The 8,749-nt window shown below is 38.5% G+C and overlaps 1 protein-coding gene across 6 annotated transcripts in view; it reads left to right on the top strand.

Moving 5' to 3' along the window:
• The first annotated feature begins 418 nt into the window (after window positions 1–418).
• Window positions 419–8,749, top strand: part of LOC149068345 (uncharacterized) — a 49,476-nt gene continuing 41,145 nt past the window's right edge. For 2 of the 6 annotated variants that reach the window (XM_089251449.1, XM_089251450.1), the window contains exon 1: window positions 422–620. The gene's annotated coding sequence lies outside the window, so the exon portion shown is untranslated. Of the gene's footprint in view, window positions 621–4,868; window positions 4,982–8,749 lie in introns of all 6 variants that reach the window. The other 4 variants (XM_089251446.1, XM_089251445.1, XM_089251444.1 and 1 more) reach the window with 3 other exon arrangements.

Here is an 8,749-nt window from a genome sequence, read left to right as displayed (position 1 = left end):
GTGCGACTCAAATGATCGTATTTTTTAATCCACGCAATTCGCAGTAATGCTTTATTTCCCGCCATATTGTTTTTCCGGTAATTTCAGCAATATTTGGCAACTTTGTTTCGTTTTGTCCCGTATTTCTCTCGACAAAATATGGTCAGCTCACTCATCTACGTCTTATGGCGTTTTTGTCTATAATTTCGCTCAGCTCATGTTTGTTTTGAATCAGCGCTTCAGGTCGTGACGTCTCATTAATGCGCCCTATTTAGCCATGGTTAGCCACTTTGATTACTTTTGGCATCAATCAGCAATGTTCCCGTGTTTGGAAGACCAATATGCCGTATCTTTGTTGAAGAAATATGGTCAATCTGATTCTATTCCGTCTGTGTATATTTTACTCTCAAACAGAGGATGGCCCAGAGGGACGAAGCCCTGTATAATTGAAGAAGATGGCTCCATCGTAAACAACTTAGTTTGAAAGTCGTTGACGTTGATCGTCTGCAATCGTTGTGATTGTTCAGGTTTGACTTTGAGACATCAGCAGATTAAGATGAGTCCAAATCTTTGAAGAATATACGCCTCCATTGAACGGATCTGTTGCCAGTAAGGAACGCTTACTGCACCAAACGTTAGCGGTAAGCCATATTTTTTTCTTTAGATCATATAACATTGTAAGCCTTTCTATGTAGCGAGAGAAAGAACAACTATAGATGCTTGGCCGGCCGGGGCAAGCACTCATTTTTGGCAACAGGTGCAGTATAATGTAGACCGCCAAGGTGCTATAAATCGCCAAGGCCGTTAGACACTACGGACGCCGAAAAAAAAAAAAAAGAACAGCTTTGGTATAAGGGACAGGTTGGCGATTTTTGGTGACTTTTTTTTCCGACGCCAAATATGTCCGAGAAAAAGCCGCCAGACAGTCAGACAGTACGTGCGCCAGAAAAAAAAATGTCCAGTATAGAAAATAGTAAAAAACAATAAAAACAAATGGTATAAACAAAAATAAGCTCTGGATTTTTAAAAAAATAAAACTGTGGATAAATCAATCAGGGTTTAAATAAAACCCGGGCATTGTTTGAATGAAGCCCGGACTGTTGTTTAAATAATAAATTGATCTGGGTTTAAATAAAGTCCCGACCGTTGTTTAAATAATAAATCGATCCGGGTTTAAATAAAGCCCGGACCGTTGTTTAAATAATAAAGATCGGGGTATAAATAAAATACGGGCATAAAGGAAAAAAAAGGGAACAATACAACCTGACCAGCAACGAAAGTGTAATCCAAACACTCGGAACAAGCATAAACGACAAAATGGCTCTACGGCTGTTTGAAAAGACGCGCTGAACAACTAACGCCGTCTGCAGAATTTTCCAAAACAGCGACAACCCAGCAGAACAACACCGAACCAGAGTGCGCCAATGATGGCAACTTATCGCCGGAAAAAAATTCACCAATTTGGCGTGTCCCTTATACCAAAGCTGTTCCCCAACTTCAAGGCGCAAATGCGAGCCGATCTCCCAGTTAAAAAGTCTCGCCACAGAGAGCAACAGTCCTACAAACAGTACACATATTCAGTCATTACACTTCACTTCTGAGATATAGATGGCAGCACTAAAAAAAAATCATACACAACACTAGATACGCACTCAGACTGTTAGGTACACATACTTACACTTCCGCCACAACTCACTAGGTAGTAAATTGCCCATGGCAATAGACCAGAGTTGTGCTCGTCTTGAAAAAAAAAAGTATAGACATAAATAAAATCTGGATTATAAATATGACTTCGGTTAATGATACGACGCTGTAGGACGCTATTGACGGCCAAGCAAACATAAGAATGCTAAAACCAAACATCAAAACAACATAAGGTGCCCATTATTTTAAATAAACAACGGTCCTGCATGTTATATAAATAAGTATATTCTATGTATAAAAAAATAAAACCTGGACTTTTCTGGGTATCCAGATTCCTATAAATAAGAAAAAGAAATAAAAATGATGCAACCTTACTGGTCGACGAAAATGTAATCCCAATGATCGGAACGAAAAAGACTAAATGACTGTTCAAACGTTTGAAAAGACACGCTAAAACAACAACTAGCGAAAGGTAATCGGGAATAATCCAAGACAACAACGTTACTGAACGAAGGGAAAAAATGCTGTTATCCATTTGAATCGCCTATGTTTTAAGTGCCATCTATAATGGATGGTTGTCTAGAAAGTGAGGGAGAAGAAACAGCAACCCATCGCCATTATGTCGGCGTTGGCGACTTATAGCACCTTGGCGATCGATCTGGATTATTCTAATTTGGCGGTCTCGATTATACTGCACCTGTTCCGCCCTTTTAAGACCGGGAAATTTTTGAAAACGTGAATGTTTGTTAAGTATTTCATCCGCACGATCATTCGAGCCCTGGCTTAAAGGGATAAGTTGTTGATTCTTGTAACCAACAATCTCTCTCCATTGAAAAAATTTTTCTTTTGCGATTTGATTCTTATAAGTGGTTCATTCTTATAACAAGTGCTTCTTCCACCATGAAAGTTACTGCCAAGGTGCACGGGTTCGAATCCATGTCGGAAAATAAGAAATCACTTCTCTGCCTACCGAGCCTATGACTACCGATAGATTGCACTTTCATTTCCCACCCAACTCCGCTGGTTGGAAATTGCTGTATGACCAGAGTTGGTGTGCAGTGAAGTAGTAGTGATTCTTTCTAGTGGTTGATTCTTAGTGAACTAGAGCCTGGAAGTTTAGGCACTAAAAATGCCTAAAATAGGCACTAAAAAAAGGCATTTTAAGATATTAGGGGTCCAAAAACTAGCTGGAAAATTGGTTGCACTTAATCAGTCTATTGTTTCAATTATTGTTTACAATGACTGCAGTATTATGCAAGTTAAATTGATTTCAAGCCCAAATATTGGTAGATCCTCAAGATTAGACCAATTCCAGGACCACCATTACCAGACACGGAGCCGGTAGAGAAAATGATTTGTGGGGCTCCTTCGTGTTACTAATAATCCTCATTCATTTGTTATATTATTATGAATACAGTAAAACCTCGTTAAGTCATCACCTTGATAAGTCGTGACTCCGGTTAAGTCTTCATTTTTCTTCAGACCCTTCCAGTTCTCATAGACCACAATTTTATTAAACCCTCATTTACTCGTCGCTAATTTCGGTTAACTCGTCACTATGAAAAAATTTGAGAAAGAGGAACAAACTATTTTTATAGCTCCCATTAAAAAAAAAGAGCTTGTTAACAGCATTGCCACATGCTTAAAAGTCACCATAAAATCCTATATATGCCCAAACAGAACAGTTTAAGTAACGAACGTTACGCTGGGGAAGTTCATTTGTCTTATAAGGTTTTTGGAATGTTGGGGACTGTTCAATCAGATCTCATTTCTGCATGGGCTGTACTGGAGAAACTGCGAGACACCCAAGCTCTGTCGCAAGAAGCAACGTAAGCACTTCGACCCCCCCTAAGGGGCGGGACCAGGGCATCCCTGGCAAAACCAAAATTTATTGATATGTCAAAGATTACATATAGTGCAAGGAAATCAAAAATTATGTAAATCTAAGAATCAAGTTAAAGTCAAAGTGCAACGTGCACGGATAATAAATAATCATAGAAAGCATGGACTCTACTAATTTAGGGCTTGAAATTTAAACAAAATATCTTTGTTGAAAAAAAATCAGATATTCTTTCCCAAGTTGAGGTCTTCTGTTTACTTTTCCCTGCCCAGGGCACCCCCACCGCAAGTCAAACGTGTTCGAGATTACTTTGTAGTTGTATCATGAACTACCGATGAAGAATTAAAACACTAAAATTAAATTTGATGTATATGTAAAATTAATGTGATATAGAGTTATGAAGAAAAGCTACCTATTCTAACAGTTGCTCTGTTAGTCTAAATTAAAAATTACTAGTATAAATCAAAGTGTACAATACATTTTACCACAATAATACAAATACAACGCCACAACAGGCAAATTGCCCAACGAGGTGGCTGACTTAAGAACATCATGGATCCCCGAGCCATTTTTTGGAGGCCCTACCTACTACTGCTACACCCCCCCCCCCCCGCGGAACCCCCAACGAATCGGTACATGCGGGAATGTGCGTGTACGAACAGTGTAACCTGACGTAAAGTTTGTTTCTGTGTAATGCTTGTTATGTGTAGTGCTGCCATCTGCCACCAGTTTTTCTAACTATGAGTGAAGTGTTATGATTGAATGATTTATCGTTGTAGGACTGTTGCTCTCTGTGGCAAGACTTTTTAACGGGGAGATCGGCTCGCATTTGCGCCTTGAAGTTGGGAACCACAGAAAACCAACTTCAGCCGACCACCACAGCGGTAATTTAAGTAATAAGAGATCTCTGAAATTCACTAATAAACTTAAAACTATGTTAAAATAGGCATTTATGGTACAAAAATTTCAAAAAATTTATTTTTGCCTGAACTTCCGGGCTCTTCTTATAACCAGTGATTTGTTCAAGCTGTGGCTACTGTAGCCCTATTTCTGCGAGTTCTGGAGGGGGCGCAAATCTCAAATGAGAGGATGGGGGAAAAAAATGACCAAAAGTATGAAAATTATTTCTGTCCACTCTAAGAGGGACACTAAATCCAAGATGAATTGGTGAAAAATAAATTTCTACTGATGAGAAATTTTCATTTAGAATTTTCAGTTCTATCATGGATCGTAAGAAGCGTGTTCTAGCGATGTTTCTCTGGTATTGTCATATACGATGTAGAAAACGTTACAGTCGTGCTGACTGGGTGCATCCAATCAATGGGAGAAGCAATGAAGTGGGCGTGTTCTCATCTTTGTTTGCATAACTAAGAGCAGATGAAAACAAATTCTTTAATTATTTTAGAATATCTGCGTCGTTTTTTGCGAACTGCACAACCGCCTGAAAAATCATATTCAGCGGCAGAATACGAAGATGAGAGATTGCATTTCCAACCTATGCAAATCTGTGACACTGAGGTAAGTGGAAAAAAATTATGTACTATTATTTGTTTATTCATTAAAATGCACTACGGATAAATGTAGGATTGGGTTTTTGACATGGACAAGCGTCAAAAACTAGTTTAAACTGCCAAAAACCTAAAGAGCTAATTAAAACAAAATATCTGTGTATATAAAATTGAATTGTCTGTCCTCTACACGTCTACAATTTTATACCGATCGTTGCGAGATTTTGTATATATACTAAACAGGACCGGGATTGAACGATATGCTACTTTAAATGTTTTTCCGAGCTGGGCAAATGCCCGAAATGAGCGAAAAACTGTCGGGCAACAATGGTTTCTGAGCCTCAACAATCACTTTCAGAATGTTTACTTCTGTTACCGGGGTTCCCTAGCAGACATGTACATTGCCTTTGAAATGGTTTGTCACTTCTTTAATACTACCAGTATTATGTATAATAGCTTAGGCCTTTATAATGGTTTTTGTCACTTTTTCAATCCCCCCCCCCCCACCAGTAATTGAAGAGAACCCGGCCATTGCCAAGTATTTTTGCCAGTATAACAAAGTGAAATTGCAATATGTAATTTTGTTCGTGGAAAAAAGTTTGAGAACCCTTGCCTAATTCAAGATTATTCTGAAACTTTTCGTGAAAACTTTTCCGGGTTTTTTTTGTTCATTTATAGATTGATGAAATAGAATTGTTCAATTAATGTATAAGTGCATACATAAATGGTATTAAAAACTTATGAGACGAGATCAACTGAAGCCTTGTTAACTTGACATCAGCTTAAGTCTAAATATTTATTGATATTATTGGGGGTGTCAAGTTATTGAGGGATTTCACAGTATAATATGAATTATTCCATGACCTGAAACTTCCAATTTGAAATCTTTTATTAACCCTTTCATTAGCAAGCCTGAGATATCTCGTCGAACTTGATCTGTTTTATTTCAGTCACCCCGAAATATCTTGACATATAAAAACTAGTTGTTATTGTTTTTACTGTAAAACATGTTTTACACCCCCCCCCCCCCACCACCCATCCAATCAATCAACTACCAGTTGGCAGAGTCAGCTCTTGTTCAATGTTAGCTAAGGTATCAAGAAAAATAGACTGTGTGGTTCCCCCATGGCCCCCACATCCTGGAGCGGGGCCCCTAGGCTGGGATATTTTGCGGGGCCTCCGGTCAGACTTTTCACAGGCTCCTTCTGTAGTTAATTTATAGCGTGAAAAACAAAAATGATGAGAACTATCCCCGTCCCTAGGGCTAGACCCCTGTCAGCCCCCTCCCCTTTCTCAGTAAAGAAATATACACTCAATATACATAATATAAAAAAGTTGTTTTTTAAATAAATTAGCATATCTCTGCCTGCCGCTGTGGTGGTCGAGTGGTCATAGTGACGGGCTCGCATCGCGGGGACCCGGGTTCAAGCCCCACCGTCACTATAGTGGTGTTCGGCTGAAGTTGGTTTTCTGTGCTTCCCAACTTTCAGGCGCAAATGTGAGCCGATCTCCCTGTTAAAAAGTCTCGCCACAGAGAGCAACAGTCCTACAAACAGTACAAATATTCAGTCACTACACATCACTCACTTCACTTCTGAGATATAGATGACAGCACTGAAAAATTATACACAACACTAGACACGCACTCAAACTGTTAGGTACACACACTTACACTTCTGGCACAACTCACTAGGTAGTAAATTGCCTATGGCGATAGACCTGAGTTGTGCTCGGTTTGAAAAAAAGAAAGAAGCCACTTCCTAGAAAGCCACACACGTCATGGCAGGTGTTTTTGTATCGTTGTGAGGAAAATAAAAGCGATAGAAAGAGTAAATTTTCTTGGGGGGGGGGGGGGGAAGCAGACATCAGCTTGCAATCGGGAGGAAAAAGTTCTTCTTGAAAATAGGTAGCAATTTGTGAAGGTATCACAATTTCAGATGTGGCAGTTATAATGCAGATACGAGAAATTTTGAAAACCTTTTAAAGGGTTAATTTTTTTTTTTTTTTTTTTGATAATACTAAAGCAATGTATAACAAGGTACGCCAATTTAAATCACTTGATTTTTTTAAAATCTTATTTCATGAACTTCAGTGATATTGAAGTAAAAGTAACCTAGTATGGTATGCATGCTATTGACCCCAAAGCAGAATGTTTTCCATTTTTCTGCAATAAGCGCTCGGCTGATTGGAATTGTTCTGCAGTAGCATTGATTGTTCTGCGACATATGCTGCAGATTTCGGCATATTCTGCTTTGGGGCTATTGAAATGTGGTAGACTTCTTTCCCCAGGTAAAAAATCCTTGAATTCTAAATTGCAGATCCCTAATTGCAGATTTAAAATAATAGATGTGCTGTACTGAAACATAAATATCGTTGGACTCAAGGTTTAAGCTGGATAAAAACTTCCTTTCGCAAAAAAGTGAAAATGGGGGGGAAAAGCTTTAGCAAAATGCTGCAATGCTAAGGAACCATTCAAGTATTACGTCAGCAGATTTTTAGCCATTTTTTACCCCTTCCCCCTTGTCAGCAAAACATTGACCCCCTCCACCCCTTGTCAGCAAAATTTAGTTAGCAGCTTAGAATATTTCATATCTTCAAAAAGGGGGGTTGATGACGTAAGCAATTTTCAAACACCCTCTTTCCCCCCCCCCCCCGATGCTGGCGTAATACTTGAATGACCCCCTAATGTAATGATTAATGGTTGGATGTCTACTCGTTGCGTACCTCCTGTACGCATTTTTGCAAAAGTGGCTACTACTTTTTTCGCATTCTACGATTTTCTTTTGCAGTTTGCAAAAAAATGTGACCGTATCTTAAACCTGGGTTCGACTTGAAATTTTAACAAGAAAAGTGAAGAGTCTAAAGTTTGCTCATTTTTTACCAAAACTCATTAAATCTGTGACGGAATAAAAATGTGTAAATTATTAAGCAACAATAAATACATGCATCAATTGTGCAAGAAACAATCTTGTCAATAGAATATGAAGGGTCGGGGGGGGGGGGATTGGTTTCAGTGTATAAAACAAAATTTTTCAAGAGATAGAAAAGAATTTTTTTTAGAAATCTGGCATCCCCCCTTTCCTTTTAATATGGAATATAGGATTATATGCTTGATTTCTCTGATTGTATACGTAGATTGTGATCTCGCAACTGATTTTATACTTAGATTATGATTTTCTAGCTATGACTGTAATATATATTTTTTATAAATAAATTGCCAGAGGTATCCAATTCGTGAGGAAAATGAGCCAATATTGTCATATGGCGATGTGGCCTGGGTATCTTTTGGTTTCACAGTATCCCTTTGTGCACGCATGTCAGAAATTCCTTCTCTACTGCGCATGTGGTGAACTGTGATCATTTGCCACGTTTATCTTGTATTTCCTGGTTCATTATTAATTTAAATCCAGTGTGATCATTGAATGGATGATAATAATGAAATAAATTAGACATTCGTTAAATAATAAATATTTATTCTGTTATTTATTATAGAATTTAACTCAAAAAGATTATCACAATTCGCTTTTCTCTCTCCAAACATTGTTTTGAAACAGTAAAAGAACCCTCTCACCACTTTAGCCAGAAATTAATGTGCTAGTCCACATTGTCCACAATATCACATTTAAGCATCAGTCTTCTATGCACTTCGATCGGAGAAAACCTCAGAGCTGAGTTTTCACAGTTTTGCATCCTGAAATGTCCGTTGAAACCATGGGACAACCCAGCAGGTGGCAAATGTCGAGAGAGGCCCTCAGGCAGCCGGTCTGGCTACCAATCA

This window comes from Pholcus phalangioides, unplaced genomic scaffold (assembly GCF_987345545.1).
Source record: "Pholcus phalangioides strain wild (caught in Gottingen) unplaced genomic scaffold, Ppha-v1.0 ptg000027l_1, whole genome shotgun sequence".
Taxonomy (NCBI): domain Eukaryota; kingdom Metazoa; phylum Arthropoda; class Arachnida; order Araneae; family Pholcidae; genus Pholcus; species Pholcus phalangioides.
This window is presented reverse-complemented; position numbering and strand designations above follow the sequence as displayed.